This window comes from Mixophyes fleayi, chromosome 2, assembly GCF_038048845.1.
Source record: "Mixophyes fleayi isolate aMixFle1 chromosome 2, aMixFle1.hap1, whole genome shotgun sequence".
Classification (NCBI taxonomy): domain Eukaryota; kingdom Metazoa; phylum Chordata; class Amphibia; order Anura; family Limnodynastidae; genus Mixophyes; species Mixophyes fleayi.
In genome coordinates, this window is record NC_134403.1 from 234,335,740 (window position 1) to 234,355,559 (window position 19,820).

Sequence of the window (19,820 nt, forward strand, 5' to 3'; positions counted from 1 at the left end):
ATAAGTAGCAGAGGGGCATGAGGGGTCATGATGGCAATAATACAATAATAAGTATCAGAGGGGCATGAGGGGGCATGATGGCAATAATAAGTAGCAGAGGGGCATGAAGGGGCATGATGGCAATAATAAATAGCAGAGGGGCATAAGGGGGCATGATGGCAATAATAAGTATCAGAGGGGCATGATGGCAATAATAAGTATCAGAGGGGCACGATGGCAATAATAAGTAGCAGAGGGGCATGAGGGGCATGATGGTAATAATAAGTATCAGAGGGGCATGATGGCAATAATAAGTATTATAGGGGCATGATGGCAATAATAAGAATCAGAGGGGCATGAGGGGGCATGATGGCAATAATAAGTATCAGGGGGCATGATGGCAATAATAAGTAGCAGAGGGGCATGAGGGGGCATGATGGCAATAATACGTATCAGAGGGTCATGAGGGGGCATGATGGCAATAATAAGTAGCAGAGGGGCATGAGGGGGCATGATGGCAATAATAACTATCAGAGGGGCATGAGGGGGCATGATGGCAATAATAAGTAGCAGAGGGGCATGAGGGGCATGATAGTAATAATAAGTATCAGAGGGGCATGAAGGCAATAATAAGTGTCAGAGGGGCATGATGGCAATAATAAGTATCAGAGGGGCATGAGGGGCATGATGGCAATAATAAGTATCAGGGGGGCATGATGGCAATAATAAGTAGCAGAGGGGCATGAGGGGGCATGATGGCAATAATACGTATCAGAGGGGCATGAGGGGGCATGTTGGCAATAATAAGTAGCAGAGGGGCATGAGGGGGCATGATGGCAATAATAAGTATCAGAGGGGCATGATGGCAATAATAAGTATCAGAGGGGCACAATGGCAATAATAAGTATTCAAATGGCATGAGGGGGCATGATGGCTATAATAAGTATCAGAGGGGCATGAGGGGGCATGATGGCAATATTAAGTTTCAGGGAGGCATGAGGGGGCATGATGGCAATAATAAGTATCAGAGGGGCATGAGGGGGCATGATGGCAATAATAAGTAGCAGAGGGGCATGAGGGGGCATGATGGCAATAATAAGTATCAGAGGGGCATAAGGGGGCATGATGGCAATAATAAGTAGCAGAGGGGCATGAGGGGCTATTGTCTGAGTAGCATTACGTCCGTAAGTACGGCGACCCCATAGTTAAAAAAAAAAGAGATACACCCAGCGATGCCAGTCCAGTAATATCCGGACTCGAGCAGGCATCCTTGAGAATGATTATCATTCTTGGGAGGGTAAGGTTTTAGACCAAACAAAGTGCTGGGCGTGCTCACGCGTGCCTCAGTGATTATATCAAGTAGTATTAGTTCTCTTTCCACTAAATATTCTTGAGGTACCCGAACTATGGGTGGGAGGTCACTAGGGGAAAAAGTAGGACACCTAGGTCCCTTAGTCTGAAGTCTCCCAATGCTTTACAAGCCGATCACTGTTAAATCTGGGTATTGGGAGACTGGGAAGAACGAACAGACAATAGCCCGCCCACAAGTGTTGATGAAAAGAACTGGTGACATTATTAGATGTGTGTATATTAACGCAAGCTGAAGGAGATTGCATATGACATTATTTATAGACATAGGATGATGCTATTGATGAACATGAAGTGTTTAAATGTATTCTGAGCTTAAAGACATGCGTTGGACAGAAGAACCTGTTAAACTTGAAGAACTGTAGTAGAGAATTCTGTATAGCTGATACACGTTCTACTGTACCATGTACCTTTCCAAATAATGTATTAAGTGTTTTATTGCACCCTCGAAGGGCATACAAAAAGTTATCTCCAAGCTCCAGAAGTGTACGGTTTATAGTAAAAGAACAAGTCGTTTAGAGGATTAAGACTCTCTCTTATGATAACTTGTTTAGATCTACAAACAGTGTGGACATACACCAAAGGGGATTTGTATTACATAACAATGAAACGTGGTACTGAGATCCTGCTTATACCATCTTTAAGGTGATAGTTTATTGTACTATCAAAGGGTGGCCTGTTGAAGTCATATAATTGGATGAACGAAAGAGGGGCATGAGGGGGCATGATGGCAATATTAAGTTTCAGGGAGGCATGAGGGGGCATGATGGCAATAATAAGTATCAGAGGGGCATGAGGGGGCATGATGGCAATAATAAGTAGCAGAGGGGCATGAGGGGGCATGATGGCAATAATAAGTATCAGAGGGGCATAAGGGGGCATGATGGCAATAATAAGTAGCAGAGGGGCATGAGGGGCATGATGGCAATAATAAGTATCAGAGGGGCATGATGGCAATAATAATTATCAGAGGGGCATGAGGGGGCATGATGGCAATAATAAGTAGCAGAGGGGCATGAGGGGGCATGATGGCAATATCAAGTATCAGAGGGGCATGAGGGGGCATGATGGCAATAATACGTATAAAAAGGGGCATGAGGGGGCATTATGGATATAATAGGTATCAGAGGGGCATGAGGGGGCATGATGGCAATAATAAGTAGCAGTAGGGCATGAGGGGGCATGATGGCAATAATAAGTATCAGAGGGGCATGTGGGGGCATGATGGCAATAATAAGTAGCAGAGGGGCATGAGGGGGCATGATGGCAATAATATGTATCAGATGGGCATGAGGGGGCATGATGGCAATAATAAGTATCAGAGGGGCATGAGGGGGCATGATGGCAATAATAAGTATCAGAGGGGCATGAGGGGGCATGATGACAATAATAAGTAGCAGAGGGGCATGAGGGGACATGATGGCAATAATAAGTATCAGAGGGACATGAGGGGGCATGATGGCAATAATAAATAGCAGAGGGTCATGAGGGGGCATGATGGCAATAATAGGTATCAGAGGGGCATGAGGGGGCATGATGGCAATAATAAGTATCAGAGGGGCATGAGGGGGCATGATGGCAATGATAAGTATCAGAGGGGAATGATGGCAATAATAAGTATCAGAGGGGCATGAGGGGGCATGATGGCAATAATAAGTATCAGAGGGGCATGAGGGGGCATGATGGAAAAAATAAGTATCAGAGGGGCATGAGTGGGCATGATGGCAATAATAAGTATCAGAGGGGCATGAGGGGGCATGATGGCAATAATAAGTATCAGAGGGGCATGAGGGGGCATGATGGCAATAATAAGTATCAGAGGGGCATGAGGGGGCATGATGGCAATAATAAGTAGCAGAGGGGCATGAGGGGGCATGATGGCAATAATAGGTATCAGAGTTGCATGAGGGGGCATAATGGCAATATTAAGTTTCAGGGAGGCATGAGGGGGCATGATGGCAATAATAAGTATCAGAGGGGCATGAGGGGGCATGATGGCAATAATAAGTAGCAGAGGGGCATGAGGGGGCATGATGGCAATAATAAGTATCAGAGGGGCATAAGGGGGCATGATGGCAATAATAAGTAGCAGAGGGGCATGAGGGGCATGATGGCAATAATAAGTATCAGAGGGGCATGATGGCAATAATAATTATCAGAGGGGCATGAGGGGGCATGATGGCAATAATAAGTAGCAGAGGGGCATGAGGGGGCATGATGGCAATATCATGTATCAGAGGGGCATGAGGGGGCATGATGGCAATAATATGTATAAAAAGGGGCATGAGGGGGCATTATGGATATAATAGGTATCAGAGGGGCATGAGGGGGCATGATGGCAATAATAAGTAGCAGTAGGGCATGAGGGGGCATGATGGCAATAATAAGTATCAGAGGGGCATGTGGGGGCATGATGGCTATAATATGTAGCAGAGGGGCATGAGGGGCATGATGGCAATAATACAATAATAAGTATCAAAGGGGCATGAGGGGGCATGATGGCAATAATAAGTAGCAGAGGGGCATGAGGGGGCATGATGGCAATAATAAGTATCAGAGGGGCATGATGGCAATAATAAGTATCAGAGGGGCACAATGGCAATAATAAGTATTCAAGGGGCATGAGGGGGCATGATGGCTATAATAAGTATCAGAGGGGCATGAGGGGGCATGATGGCAATAATAAGTAGCAGAGGGGCATGAGGGGGCATGATGGCAATAATAAGTATCAGAGGGGCATGAGGGGGCATGATGGCAATAATAAGTATCAGAGGGGCATGAGGGGGCATGATGGCAATAATAAGGAACAGAGGGGCATGAGGGGGCATGATGGCAATAATAAGTATCAGAGGGGCATGAGGGGGCATGATGGCAATAATAAGTATCAGAGGGGTCATGAGGGGGCATGATGGCAATAATAAGTAGCAGAGGGGCATGAGGGGACATGATGGCAATAATAGGTATCAGAGTTGCATGAGGGGGCATGATGGCAATAATAAGTAGCAGAGGGGCATGATGGCAATAATAAGTACCAGAGGGGCATGATGGCAATAATAAGTATCAGAGGGGCATGAGGGGGCATGATGGCAATAATAAGTAGCAGAGGGGCATGAGGGGGCATGATGGCAATAATAAGTATCAGAGGGGCATGATGGCAATAATAAGTACCAGAGGGGCATGATGGCAATAATAAGTATCAGAGGGGCATGAGGGGGCATGATGGCAATAATAAGTAGCAGAGGGGCATGAGGGGGAATGATGGCAATAATAAGTATCAGAGGGGCATGATGGCAATAATAAGTATCAGAGGGGCATGAGGGGGCATGATGGCAATAATAAGTATCAGAGGGACATGAGGGGGCATGATGGAAATAATAAGTATCAGAGGGGCATGAGGTGGCATGATGGCAATAATAAGTATCAGAGGGGCATGATGGCAATAATAAGTATCAGAGGGGCATGATGGCAATAATAAGTATCAGACGGGTATGAGTGGGTATGATGGCAATAATAAGTATCAGAGGGGCATGAGGGGGCATGATGGCATTAATAAGTACCAGAGGGGCATGAGGGGGCATGATGGCAATAATAAGTATCAGAGGGGCATGAGGGGGCATGATGGTAATAATAAGTAGCAGAGGGGCATGATGATGGCAATAATAAGTATCAGAGGGGCATGAGAGGGCATGATGGCAATAATAAGTATCAGAGGGACATGATTGCAATAATAAGTATCAGAGGGGCATGATGGCAATAATAAGTAGCAGAGGGACATGATGATGGCAATAATAAGTATCAGAGGGGCATGAGGGGGCATGATGGCAATAATAAGTATCAGAGGGGCATGATTGCAACAATAAGTATCAGAGGGGCATGATGGCAATTATAAGTATCAGAGGGGCATGATGGCAATAATAAGTATCAGAGGGGCATGAGGGGGCATGATGCCAATAATAAGTAGCAGAGGGGCATGATGATGGCAATAATAAGTAGCAGAGGGGCATGAGGGGCATGATGATGGCAATAATAAGTAGCAGAGGGGCATGATGATGGCATAATGGCAAAAATATGTAGCAGATGGGCATGATGACAGAAATGTGGAACAGGCCATGTGAGGGGAAATAAACAAGGGGAGCAAAAATATGGAGGGCACAGTGTGATGGTGAAGGGAGGACAGTGTGATGATTAAAGAGCAAAAGCATGATAGAGGGGCACAGTGTGATGATGAAGGGAGTACACTGTACTAAAGGGGAAACAGTGTGAAGCAGGAGCAAAAGTAATCAAAGTGATGAAGTAGGGGACATTTTTTTCTCTTCTGTACTTCAACTTATTTGCCCAAATACATTTTTTGTAGGAGGGAGCTGTGAGAGCTTACACAGGCCCAGTGTGCTTGGACTGGGCGTGCAGGGACTGAAGTGACATCATACAGAGGATCAAGGTACAGTGCGCAGAGTTGGACCTATAATATCAACCTGTAGGGACTGAAATAACCTTTCTTTTCATCAGCAAATGTGAGTAATGAAAAATTATCATTCTAAACGATTATTGTAAAAATCCTATTATTAAAATGTAATTTTTTCTATTGAAATAATGTGCACTCTTCAGTCTGTGACAGAAGCTCTGGGCAAGAGGTAAATAGCAGGTACATTAGTCCCAGGTTTCTGTCGGTTGTACTTTAAAACAGACTGATCAAGAGATGGGAGGTGTCTGTGAAAAGGCAGCTAGGATATACATCCAGTGTCTGAGACCTGGGGAGGAGATGAGCTGCCTCCTCAGACACTCTGCTGCAGTGAGCAATAATAAGTTGTAGTTCTGAAAAAGGGTCTTGCTAAATGTATTGTCTAGTAGCCAGATGGCTAGGATTTTGATTATATTCTGTTTTGTTTACAAGCTGGTGAATAAACTGTCTGTGGTTGTTATGGTGAAACGTCTGGACTTGTGTGGTTTACTGCTGCTGCTCACCAAGGAGATAGTACCTATTCCCCTGATTACACTACAAGTCTTTATATAGTGCAAAATCATGGGTGGAGCATGTCTCTGATATCAGACGTTTAAAGTTAATATATTCTATTTAACAGCAAAAATTGGAATAGAAGATTGTTTGCAGTATGTTTTATGTCAAGTGTATAGTTACAAAAAAAAGTTTGGGGTAAGAATTATTAGCATTTAAAGCTATATACAACATTATTTGCACTCTGTTTTATGTAAGGATTTAATTAAAAGTTAATATTTATTGGTATAACATTGTCTGCACTATCTTTTCTAGAACCTATTAAAAGTTAATATTGTTTCACGGGGGGGCACCAAACCAGTATCCTGCCTAGGGCCCTATGAGGTCTAAATCCGGCTCTGGACTCTGGAGAGATGGACAAGGTAGATCAGTAGCTCCCAGAGTGTATCTTCCAGACCCAGCGGAGGCAGCACATGGTCTGGCTCAGCTGGGTTCAGAAGGTATGTGCAAGCTGGTAAGAGTATATTGGGGTGCACCAGACATTCCTTCTCAAGCTAATAGGACGGCAACGTCCTATCTTGTTAAGAGAATGTCAGGAAAATGATACCAATAGAGCCATCCCATATCCCTCCTGCAGATGGGGTTTTCTCCAGGTAAAACAAATCCACGTCATCCAATTACCACCATGCAGGATCCTCAAGTATACACTGGTGTACCAATGAAATATGTCTGGGTAAAGGTGAATTGAAATGTGTCTAATGTATTACTGTATCATACTCAAAGCTTTTGTTATTCAATGTGATAGTCCTAGAGTTGTAATAGATGATAGGGGTATTCATGTTATTGATAAATAGAGGTATAATGTATGAGTAGTGGTAACAAATCACATACTTTCGATTAGCCACAAACCAGTGTGAACATAAAGTAATGGTACTCGGTAGAACGAATTGAATAGAATAAGAGTTGGAACTTGGTTGAAGTGACTGATAGCTTCGGACACTAGTCCTTCCCCGCTACCAAAGATTTGAAATGTTCTTGACCCCTCTTGGGATGAATTTGTAAATGAGAGGCTAGCTTAGACCTTGAGAGGAGGTAAATGTTGAGACAGCAACCGAGAACGTCCAAAACACTGTTTCCTGAAAAGTCACACTAGCTGTCAGGATGTTGGATCGGGAGAGTAAGTTGTGGAACAGAAATTTCTTAGGCTCAGGTTATTTGACAGACAGGTACCAGGTGTAGGCTACCAGCATCACGGCTTCAAGGGTAGCAGAGACACACTGGTGCCCATTCCACCCACTGCAGAGGAGCCAACACTCAGAGAAGGGTCCAAGGGCACTCATGAATCTGTTCTGGAAGGCCTCGAATGTAGTTAGTAGCACCTGAGCCAAAGGCTAATACAGTTGTCCATCATGAAGTTGTAGTATTTCCTGTTCTGTGTTTCTTTCATTTCATTCTCTTCTCAGGACGGTCAATTCTTTTAATTATTGGCAGGTGACAGAGACTGGTTTAGGTAATGATAATGAGGTATTGGGGATGAAGGAGACGTTAGTAGCATAATCGGTCCAGCCAATTATTCTATTCAATTCAGGGGTAAAGGAAAATTCGGAAACCTTGGAGCTTGGAGAAAGTGCAAGGGGCTATTGTCTGAGTAGCATTACGTCCGTAAGTACGTTGACCCCATAATAAAAAAAAAAAAGAGAGAGGTACACCCAGAGATGCCAGTTCAGTAATATTCGGACTTGAGCAGGCATCCTTGAGAATTATTATCATTCTTGGGAGGGTAAGGTTTTAGACCAAACAAAGTGCTGGGCGTGCTCTCACGTGCCTCAGTGATTATATCAAGTAGGACTAGTTCTCTTCCCACTAAATATTCTTGAGGTACCCGAATTATGGGTGGGAGGTCACTAGGGGAAAAGTACAACACTTAGGTCCCTTAGTCTGGAGTCTCCCAATAGTTTACAAGCCGATCACTGTTAAAACCTGAGTATTGGGAGACTGGGAAGAATGAGCTGACAATAGCCCGCCCACAAGTGTTGATGAAAAGAACTGATGACATTATTAGAAGTGTGTATATTAACGCAAGCTGAAGTAGATTGTATATGGCATTATTGATAGAAATAGGATGATGCTATCGATGAACATGAAGTGTTTAAATGTTTTCTGAGCTTAAAGACATGCGTTGGACAGATGAACCTGTTAAACTTGAAGAACTGTAGAAGAGTATTCTGTATAGCTGATACATGTTCTATTGTACTTTGTACCTTTCCAAATAATGTATTATGCGTTTTATTGTTCCCTTGAAGGGCATACAAAAGGTTATCTCCAAGCTCCAGAAGTGTACGGTCTATAGTAAAAGAAGAAATCGTTTTGAGGATTAAGACTCTCTCTTATGATAACTTGTTTAGAGCTACAAACAGCATGGTCATACACCAAGGGGGATTTGCATTACATAGCAATGAAACATCGTACTGGGATCCTGCATATAACATCTTTAAGGTGAAGTTTATTATACTATCAAAGGATGGATTGTCGAAGTCATATAATTGGATGAACAGAAGTATATTGGTTAATATTGTTTTGCTGTGCGACTGCGATCCGTACACCACGTAACGCGTGGCATGGTGCGATCGCATGGTAAAATGCGCACACACGCACTATAATATTTAGTTTCACATATATATTTATAGATTCCATTCCAAAGTGATTTATGAGCAGACAGTATTTGGTTTATTATTAGTTTATATATTATGATTATATGTACACTTTAGTGTTATTTAAGGTTCATGTTATAGGAAATGTGTCATGTCTGATATCATACTAATCCCCTATTCATCAGCAGCTGTCCGGTTCCATCGCCGAAGAGATCGCATATTGCATACTCTAGTTATTGATGTTTGGGAATAAATGGCCAGATTGATATCAGATGGTAAAATGTTAATGGACTAATTGTAACTGGAGCACATCCCCTGGAGAGATGACCCCCACCTTTGGATTCCTTAGTCTGAACTAGCCTATGACCTGTTTACCCTGGACCCATGTGAAGTCTGGACCTATAGAAGCAAGCCACATCATCTCTATTGTTCACTCTGTAACACTGACTGTATATATAATCATAGCTGCACCCCCACTAGTCTCAGTCTACTCTTATCACAGTATTCAAGGGTGAACTACTGTTCACTGGTGCCCGTGGTTAGCGCAGCGGTATGTATGTATCTTTTGGTATTGGCTGTACTGTACTGTATCATAATATAATCATGTATTGAACTGTTAAACTTTACATCTGCTAAAATAAATCACTTTGGGCGTTAGAAACACAATACAATCACTTGGGCAATGCTTATTTGAAAACGATAGAATTATTTTAATAATATATACACTCACACATATATATATTAGAGATGCTCACTGACCCCCGTGTTTTGGTTTTGGATCTGGATTACCGTCGTGTTTTGGTTTTACCAAACCGCCATTATGTGTTTTGGTTTTGGTTTTGGTTGGTCTTGTTTTGCTATTTTGTTTATAAATCTATGTTTTTGGGCATAAAATAACCAAATTTAGTGCTCCACCTGTTTCTTGGATAAGTAATGTAATTGTAAAGCTAATAAATTATCCAAAAAACAGTTTAATTCCTGGTAGGCCTTCATTAATTCTACACAAAAAACAGATTGTCTTCCTCTCCATCTATGCATATTGGCAATGCAGCCATAGTCTTTGGATGTATATTACACCCTACACTTATAATTAAATATGTAAAGAAATGGACAAAGGCAGTTTGGTTTCTGTCTCTCTAGGCCCCCCTCCAATTGTAGAAAATACTCAAAAATTCAGCCATTATAGACCAAACAGCAGCCTTTCAAAATGGTACGTGATATAGAAATGCCCCAAGTCCCTTTCCTCTTTGGGGGTAGATTGCACCCTACACTTAAATAAAAAGTTTTAAAAAGATGTTATTGTCATCATCTTGAGCTTCATCCTCACCCTCATCAGTGTGTACGTCATCATCACAGACTATCAATTCATCGCCTCTTGAATCCACCATTAGAGAACAGTCTAACTGACTAAGTTCCCGGCTGTGCTGAACACTCATTCAGAGTACACACTGGAGGGTGGGCAGCTTAGGTATTGCAAAGCAAGTTTGATGGGTTTCCAAATCGCCTGCTTTTCTTCCCAGTAAGTAAAGGGACTGTCTGACATTTCCATATCACTTAACTCTTGAAAATAATCCTCCACCATCCTTTGCATGTTAAAACTCATATTGGATGGAGTTATGGGCAAGGTGACACATTTTTTTTAAAAATCCTTCAAACCAGCCCAGATGTTAAGCTGTTCTGGTCTGACCCCTGCGTCTTCCCTGCTTCTTTTTGGAAAATTTAATTTTTTACGAGCAGCAGCTGCTTGAGAAACTGAAGGAGGACACGTCGTCAAGCCAAGGCCCAGTTCAGCGAACAACTTGCTGAGCAATAGCTCCTTGCAAAAGTTCACATCTCGTTCATTTTGAAGCAAAGACTCAATGTAGGTCTCAAACCTTGGATCAAGCACAGTGGCCAAAACTTACTGATCCTAGTTTAAGATCTAAATAACTTGTGGATCATTGTGAAGCGAATTAAGTACTTGATCTACAAGGCCAACATACTTTGCAGAATTGCTTGCGTTCATCTCCTCCGTCAGTTTATGAAGCTGCTTTTCCAATAGTCTAATTAAAGGAATGACTTGGCTCAAACTAGCAGAATCTGCACTCACTTCACACATCACAACTTCAAATGGTTTCAGCACCTTGCACAGCACTGAAAGGATTCCCCACTGTGCAAGAGTGAAATACATGCCCCCTCCTTTCCCAATGTCATGGCTTGTGCAATATGCTTGGATGGCTTTGCGCTGTTCGGAGGGGACCTAGCTACCAACTCTTGCTTAAGTTGGTGGCAGGGCAAGTTAAACTGCTCTTGGAGCTGCTGCAATCTTTTACATGCTGTGGCAGAATGCCTGAAATGGCCTGAAATATTACGGGCCACCGAAAGCATCTCCTGCACCTCACAGTTATTTCGTAGGAAGCTCTGCACCACCAAGTTGATGGTGTGAGCAAAACAGGGAATGTGATGGAATTCACCCAGCTGTAATGCTCGCACTTGTTGGCGTTATCAGAAATGACATATCCTGGGGAGAGTCCAAGTGGTATAAGCCATGTATCAATCACATCTCTTAGTTTGCGTAACAAAATTGTCAGCTGTATGCCTGTTAGTGGAGCCAGTGATACAAAGAGTGGCCTGCCTGTGACAAATGTTATGTAGTGGTGTACATGCTGCTGCTGTTCCTGCTGGTGAAGGTGAATGACCAACCCAGTGGACTGTCACAGTCATATAGTCTTTGGTTTGACCACTTCCACTTGTCCACATATCTGTGGTTAAGTGGACAGTGGGCAGAATGGCATTTTTCAGCGCAATCTCTAGATTTGTACACACTTTTTGGTATAGTTGTGGAATAGCTTTACGGGAAAAATGTTGTCGCGATGGAATTCTGTAACGCAGACACAAAACCTCAATTAAATGTGAAAAACCAGCTGCGTTTACTGTGGATATTGGATGCATATCTAACACTAACATGGCAGCCATGGCGTCTGTGATTCGCTTGGCGACTGGGTGACTGCTGTCATATTTGCTTCCCCTAGCAAATGATTGTTTCACAGTTAATTGTTGAAATGTAGGACTGCTCTTTTTCTTGGCCTTCCTCTGGGCTGACGATTCACCCCCGACAGCAGCAACAGCAGCAGCAGTGGGACTAACGCTTTCTTCAGAGGAATCAATTATAGTGCAGAAGTAATCCAGCCTTAATGAGTTGGATGCACGGCTAACTCAGAGCGCTACTGAGGATATTGATGAGGATGGTGTGGTGGGTCCGTCGAGATGTAGGTGACCGGAGGGTCCTAGCTGATGATGGAGTGTATCACCGGCTACACTCGGGCTGTTCAGGCACACATCAGCAGGACTGCTGAAGGGCCCTTCTTTATGGGTACACTAACAGAATGCTCACGATTAGACATACCACTGGTGGATGGACTCTCCACAGGGATTGTTGTCATTTCTGATTCAGAGCATACATTATCCTTTAATGCCTTACTGTTTTCTTGCAGCTCGGCTTTAACGCGTAACAGTAGTTGTGCACCACTTTTAGACTCCAAATTACTTGGTCTTGCTTGCTCACGAGTGACTGTACAAGAAGAAGGCTCAGTAACATTTTTTGATCTGCCACTAATAGAGAAAGGCGAAGGCCTCATTCTTTCTTTGCCACTGCGTGTATAGAATGGCATGTTGACAATTTTTTTTTTTTTCAGCACTTAACTTTTCCTCAGTTACACTTCTTTTTCGCTTCAACACAGTAAAAAATTTTTGGGTGTGTGTTTTTTTCTTTGATCTAAAAAGACTATGTACTTTTACTTTTTCCCAGAGGACGTACTGGGAACACTACGATCAGGACTGGTGACAGAACCTGGTTGCTGATTCTGCTCATATGTGGACTGCTTTGAATCCATTTTAATGAGCCCAAAGCACTTGTAGTGCCAAAAATTGTATTAGATAGATACTGCTGACAAATATGACTTTTTTTGACAGCCAGAAAAATTACTGTAAAACACTGGGGAATATTGGACACCCCAAATCACTTGTAGTGCAAAATATTGTCTTATATAGATACTGCTGACAAATATGACTTTTTTTGACAGCCAGAAAAATTTGTATAAAACACTGGTGAATATTGGACACCCCAAATCACTTGTAGTGCAAAATATTGTCTTATATAGATACTGATGACAAATATGACTTTTTTTTGACAGCCAGAAAAATTAGTGTAACACACTGGGGCATATTGGACACCCCAAATCACTTGTAGTGCAAAATATTGTCTTATATAGATACTGCTGACAAAGATGACTTTTTTTGACAGCCAGAAAAATTAGTCTAAAACACTGTGGAATATGGGAGACCATAAAGCACTTGTAGTGCAAACAAATTGAAAAATAAGCCTCCTCTATCCTCCTGTCTTGCTGCTCTAACAATTGCAAATAGAATTTGATTTAATAATAGAATTGAATAGATTTGAAATGAAAGAATAATAGAAAGAATAAGGTGTACAATTATTGCTCTGTCCCTGCGCTAATAGGGACAGAGCCCTGCTCTCTCCCTCTGTCAAATGGCGATGGATTGCTGTGGAGGCGGGTATTTATGCTTTTCAAATCTCACGAGAACCGAGCTCAGAAATTCGAATACGTCAGGATGACATTTTGCCTCGATTTCAATTCCGAATGGGCGGTAGAGTACCGAGTCTGCTCGGTTCAGTACTCGGATAGGCCCGCCCATCTCTAATATATATATATATATATATATATATATATATATATATATATATATATATATTTATTTTATTTTTTATTGTGAGACATAGGGTGAGATTCGGTTAGACGCGTGGTGTCTCAGGAATGTCCGCGGGACACATTTAGCTGCGGAGATTCCTACTGTACTTGCTAGCAATGTGCGCAGCGCAATGTCCTCATGCCACATCGCCAGCATTTGAATCTCCTCCATATTGTTACTTTATGAATAAATTAGTTTGGAGTTTAAAAGTTTATGTATTTTTTCATCATTATTGGATTTATCTTTAAGGGTTTTTGAGCTCCTCTTAATTTTCTATTGTGTGTTTATCTTTGTATGGAGTTGCAGAACCCCTAGAGGCAGCCATTTCTCTAATACACCATAACTACCTGACCATTTCCAAACATATAGATATCTGTGATTATTTTTAACACACATATTTTGCTTGTTATTTAATTTTATACTGTGTGATCTGTGTTGTGTACTGTGTTCACTAATTATTACCATTCTTTTATGTATCTATACATTTTCCAAACAGTTCCCAACATTCCATGATCTATACAAGAATCCAGTATTATTACCAGCTGCAATAACAGGTAGATGAGAGCAACACCGTTTTAATACACAATGGGGGTAATTCAATTGCTGGCGATGTGGCACAAATTGAAGGCAATTACGATAGAAATTCCAGACAAAATCTCAGCCGCAAAGTTTCTCACGGACATTCCAGAGACACTTCATGGCTAATTGAATTCCCCCCCCCATAATGTCATCTCGGACACAACCCCATCACTATGTGGCTACGCCCCCTTTGACGGTGAAGTCGCTTAGCAGTCGCACACATCCCTTCTCCTGCTATTGCTATGTGTGGAGAGGGGCCCAGAAAGTTACTGTACCAGCCCCCAAATTCCTCTTGGCAGCCCTGAGCACATATAACCAGCAGGGGTTTCACACTACCATGCATATAAATAAGTTCCAATGCTGACAAGCCCTATCCCTAGCTCAAATCAAATTTAAAGAAATAGACTTGTCCCTCTAGCAAATACACTGGGAACTTAAATGGCCACACTAACAGTGTGTGCCTCTGTATGCACAGTTAATATATGCTGATGACGCTCTATGTAAGCACCAATCATTTACATTGTGTCTGTTTTAGAAAAACCATAGGTTTTGGATGGTAAATGTACACCACCTTTTTTACATTAGTAACCTGTTTTATTAGATATTTAATAAATAAATATAAAAAATAATAAAAATAAAGATCACATTTATAGCAAAGATCATGTAAAGACAAAAGGTCTGCAAAAGTTGCTAATTATATAAATAAAACATGTAGTACTTTTTAACATACTTGGAGTATAAGAGTTAATTTAGCACACGTTACTAAGTTGGATAAGTTTGTTCTCCTCCCCCATACAGTGAGAATTTGAGCTGTGCAGCTGTCACAAGGAGAAGATGCTTTTGGGTCTAAATTTAATCATGAGGCTGTGTCTATCTCTGCCCTGATCTCACTCCACACTGGATAGGAAGGGACTCTCGAGTAAAAAAGCAGCAATGGCACCAACTTTTCACCCCTTCTAAAATATCCAATTTTTGCCCACTTCTAATTGTTTACATAAAAATATGTGCTTTTTAACTGGATTCACTGTTAAATGGTGAAGGGAGAACACAAAGGATTTGAAATTGGATGGAATATTACTACTTCAAGAAAACTGAGGAGGAAAAACAGAAAAATAATTTCAAGGAGAGGAACAGTGGTGTGAAAGAGAAGAAAACATACAGGTATGTGTATATGCTTTAATATTGCATGTATTTATATCTGTATATGAATATGCTTGTGTTTGAAGTTATATACCTGCTGTATTTTTGAAGGCTAACCATATATGATAATTTATGGACAAATTATTTGCTCCAAAAGTACTTATGAATGTTATATGGTTATTTCAAACTAGAGATAAGAAAAATCACGGTGGAAATGTACAATATGAGTTTTGTGAGGGAGAAGGCAGCTTTGCAGATGTGAAAGTCTGGTGGTGCAATCTTCAAGTTTCACCTTTACTTCACAATTCTGCGTAATTTGCATTTCATGGAAATTAAAATCTATGAAAACAGTTGGGATAATGACGGACACTTTCGGCTTTGTAGTGAATTAGGACTAGGAACACTTAATACCAAATTAAGACAGCAAAACATGTAAAATATTTTTTTCAAATTGAGCTGGTCTCTTGTCCTAACTTATATCTTAAATGACTGTTTAAAAACTTCAGCAATGTATGTACTTCAGATGTATATACTTATAAACAAACGTTTTTGCAACTGACAATTTTTTAATGTATGCTAGAAGCAAAATCTATTTTTAAAGGCAGCACCTTAAAATAAAGTTTGCTATTACTGGTTATGTATTAAGCAGCTGCTTTTTTCAAAGCCTTCTGAAAATGAAAAGGGATGCCTTCAAAATGATTGTTCTTAAGCTGGGTACACACTACAGAAATTTCGACCAACTTTTTATGCAGAGCGATTTTACATGCAATCGATGATCCGATCGCTCGGTCCATGGACTGCATACACACTAGCCTTGTTTAGGACGATAAAGGGAAGAGCGGACGTCCCTTTAGCGACTTTTTACAGCCATGTTGTCGTGAGCAATGACTGTAATTTCGTACTCACTGTTGTGGATCGGTCGGAAGTTTATATACACTACACAGCGGAAACGAGATTGGACCGAAAATATTAAACGGTACGACCAACCACATGAGGCGATAATTGTCCATTTGGGCAAACTTTCGACCATCGTGTCACTGCACACACTGACCCGACTTTTGAACGAGCGGTCGTATGTCGGCTGTTTGAGCCGATTATTGGATGAAAACAGTGTAGTGTGTACCCAGCTTTAGTAAATGTCTGTGATCACATAGACGTGTCAGAAATTACACCACAAAGTGCTTAGGTGATTGTTGTTTTAGATAGTGGCAAGTATTGCACTTTAAAATAAAACTCTGCTATATATAATCCCTTAAATATGTTCATGGGTATAAACTAAAGTATTGTGTACATGTATAGATATAATGGAATGCAAGTATGTTTAGTATTATTTTAAATTAAACATTTTAACTTTACATTTTAATATTTATTTTTCATTTGACTTTTTTGTGTGGCGTCTCAATACAAATACACAAAATGGTTTCACATATGTTCATATTTTTTACCAATATATTTTAATAGCTATCTACACTATATGGACAAAAGTATTAGGACGCTTGACCATTACACCAACAGGGACTGTAATGACATTAAAAACTTTACTTTAAAACATACTTTAATTTGGAGTCGGTCCCCCTTTTGCACCAATAACAGCTTCCACTCTTCTTGGAAGGCTTTCCACAAGATGTTGGAGTGTTTCTGTGGGAATCTCTACCCATTCATTCTATAGAGCATTTATGTGGTCAAGCACTGATGTTGGATGAGAAGGCCTGGCTCGCAAACTTTGTTCCAGTTCATCCCAAAGGTGTTCTACGGGGTTGAGGTCAGGGCTTTGAGCGGGCCAGTCAAGTTATTCCACACCAAACTCACCAAACCATGTCTTTGTAGTCCTTGCTTTGTGCACTGGGGCACAGTCTTGTTGGAATAGGAAAGAGCCTTCCCCAAAATTGCCACAAAGTTGGAAGCATAGCATTGTCCAAAATGACTTGGTATGCTAAAGCATTAAGATTGCCCTTCACTGGAGATAAGGGTCCTAGCCAAAACCCTGAAAAACAGCCCCATACCAATACCCCTCCTCCACCAAACTTCACAGTTGGCATAATACAGTCAGACAGGTAACGTTCTCCCGGCATCCGCCAAACCCAGACTTGCCCATCTGAGTGCCAAAGAGATAAGCATGTTTTGTCACTCCACAAAACACATTTCCACTGCTCCACAGTCCAGTGTCGGTGTGCTTTACACCATGTCATCCGACGCTTGGCATAGCCCTTGATCATGTGAGGTTCGCATGCAGATGCTTGGCCATGGAAAACCATTCCATTAATCTCTCGCTGCACAGTTTTCGTGCTTACATTAATGCCAGTGGAAGTTCGGAACTCTTGAGCTATGGAATGAGCAGAGCGTTGACAACTTTTATGCACCATTCCCCTTAGCAGTTGTTGACCACGGCTCTGTGATTTTATGTGGTCTCCCGCTTAATGGCTGAGTTGTAGTTCGTGGCTGTTGTTCCTAAACGCTTCTACTTTCTAATAATATCACTTACAGTTGAACGTGAAATTTTCAGCAGGGATGATATTTCACAAACCGCCTTATTGCAAAGGTGGCATCCTGTCACAGTACCACACTTGAAGTCACTGAGCTCTTCAGAACGACCCATTTTGTATCACAAATGTTTGCACACATCTGGCAACGAGTCTGATTAAAACACCACAATTCAATAATTAACAGATGTAGCCAAATACATTTGTCCATTTAGTATATCTATGTAGTGTGGCAAAGAGGCATATTTGCCACAGTTCCCCTATAAGGGAACTGTTAAAAACACAGCCAGTCTGCAGCAGCAGGCTGCACAGGGTTAAAGGTTTCCTAGGTTCCTCTTTGAGCACACACAGACACAGATGTACCACATGGGTGTGATTGGTTTGCTGTGATTTGTTTGTAGTGCTTGGGGTGGAGGATAAAGACACTGGGCCTGAGTCATTAAGGAGAGCAAAGCATAAAAAATGAGTAACTTTGCACCTGGGCAAAACCATGTTGCATTGGAGGGGAGGTAAATTTAAAATGTGGGGCCAGATTTATAGTTGGGGTAAGGCATGTCCTAGATCAACTTTAAATTTCAGTGTAAAAATAAAGCTATCAAGTATTTATGTGCTACATGAAAAAGCAGCCAGTGTTTAACTTATGTGCAAAATAATAAACTAATTTACACTCCTTGCATTGCAACATGGTTTGTCCCGGAGAATGGAGAATATTTACTCCTTTTTTTTGCCTTACTTTCCTTAATGACTCAGGCCCACTGTCTGTATGTGTGGGTGGGACCTCGGATGCCAGTAAGTGGCCGCCTTGTAGACAGGGAAGAAATGTCTAGTCAGATGTTGGTGATGGGGATTTTTGTGTACCATTACTGGATATGATTGCTGAACCAGCGTTGGAACTGTTTACCATCCTGACAACTGCTAATAGACAGTTAAATGGTTCAGCATACCTGTGTTGGATTCCTGTGAATGCTGTACTTTCTCACAGTATCTGTCTGCCTATCCAGGATTGTCATTAATGTTTATTTAGCAGGGGTAAATACAACAGAGAAATTGAATGAGACCGAGGTGATATAAACGCTGAGGGGGCAGGCAGAGGAAAATGTACAGGCATACCAGGAGTTAACTTATCTGGGTGGTGGTAGAAACCTGAGTTATCCAATCAGTAGAGCAGGAAGGGGAGGGGTTAGTTTTTCCAGAGGAGGCTTATAACATATAGGAAAAGGATGTGACTCCCTCTTGCCGGATAGATTTGTAAGAGTGAGTATCTGCTCTGCTGTCCTACTGAGTATAGCTGTAAAACTTGTGTTTCACTGTTTTTTACACTGTATTATACTGTTTTGTTGTGTATATATTCCTATATTCTGTTTTCAGAATTATTATTGCCAATTGCTGTTTTGTGTCTTGTGTTTTCCAATTCTTTTCCTCCTTCTGACCCCCTTTTTTCTTTGTTTCTTCCCCTTCTCCCCTTTTCTTTTTCCCTCTCCCTTCTTTTCCCTCTCTTCAGGGTTTTTTCCTCCTTTTCCCACCCCACTTTTTTCTCATTTCACTATGCTTCGTGCCAAGAGGGTCCGGGTCCCCCCCACCGCCTCGCTGAAGCTTGTATTGCCCCCTCTGCCCTTAGCAAGCGGCGAGCCCAGCTCCGGGACTCGCCTCCGGGCATTTCTTCCCCCCCGGGTAGTGTGGTAGTAAGAGGGTTACCGCGCAAGCGCCGGCATGTGCGCGCGTCAGGTCGCGCATGCACGACCGTGTACCACAGGTTCGGCGGCCATATTGGAAGCTGTGTATAATCCTGCCTCTGGCTATTCAGCTTCCCCCTCTGACCCCCCCTGGCCGGAGACCAGATTGTCATTGCGGCTGGCGGGGGGAGCGCTGCAGGCTCTGCAGAAATAGCGGAGGGGTCTGGTGGCATTTTTTCCTTTGCCAGTT

At 42.0% G+C, this 19,820-nt stretch overlaps 1 protein-coding gene across 1 annotated transcript in view; it reads left to right on the forward strand.

Moving 5' to 3' along the window:
* The first annotated feature begins 15,143 nt into the window (after positions 1–15,143).
* CACNA1S (calcium voltage-gated channel subunit alpha1 S) overlaps positions 15,144–19,820 on the forward strand; it is a 451,977-nt gene continuing 447,300 nt past the window's right edge. The window contains exon 1 of the mRNA XM_075195636.1: positions 15,144–15,438. The gene's annotated coding sequence lies outside the window, so the exon portion shown is untranslated. The remainder of the gene's footprint in view (positions 15,439–19,820) is intronic.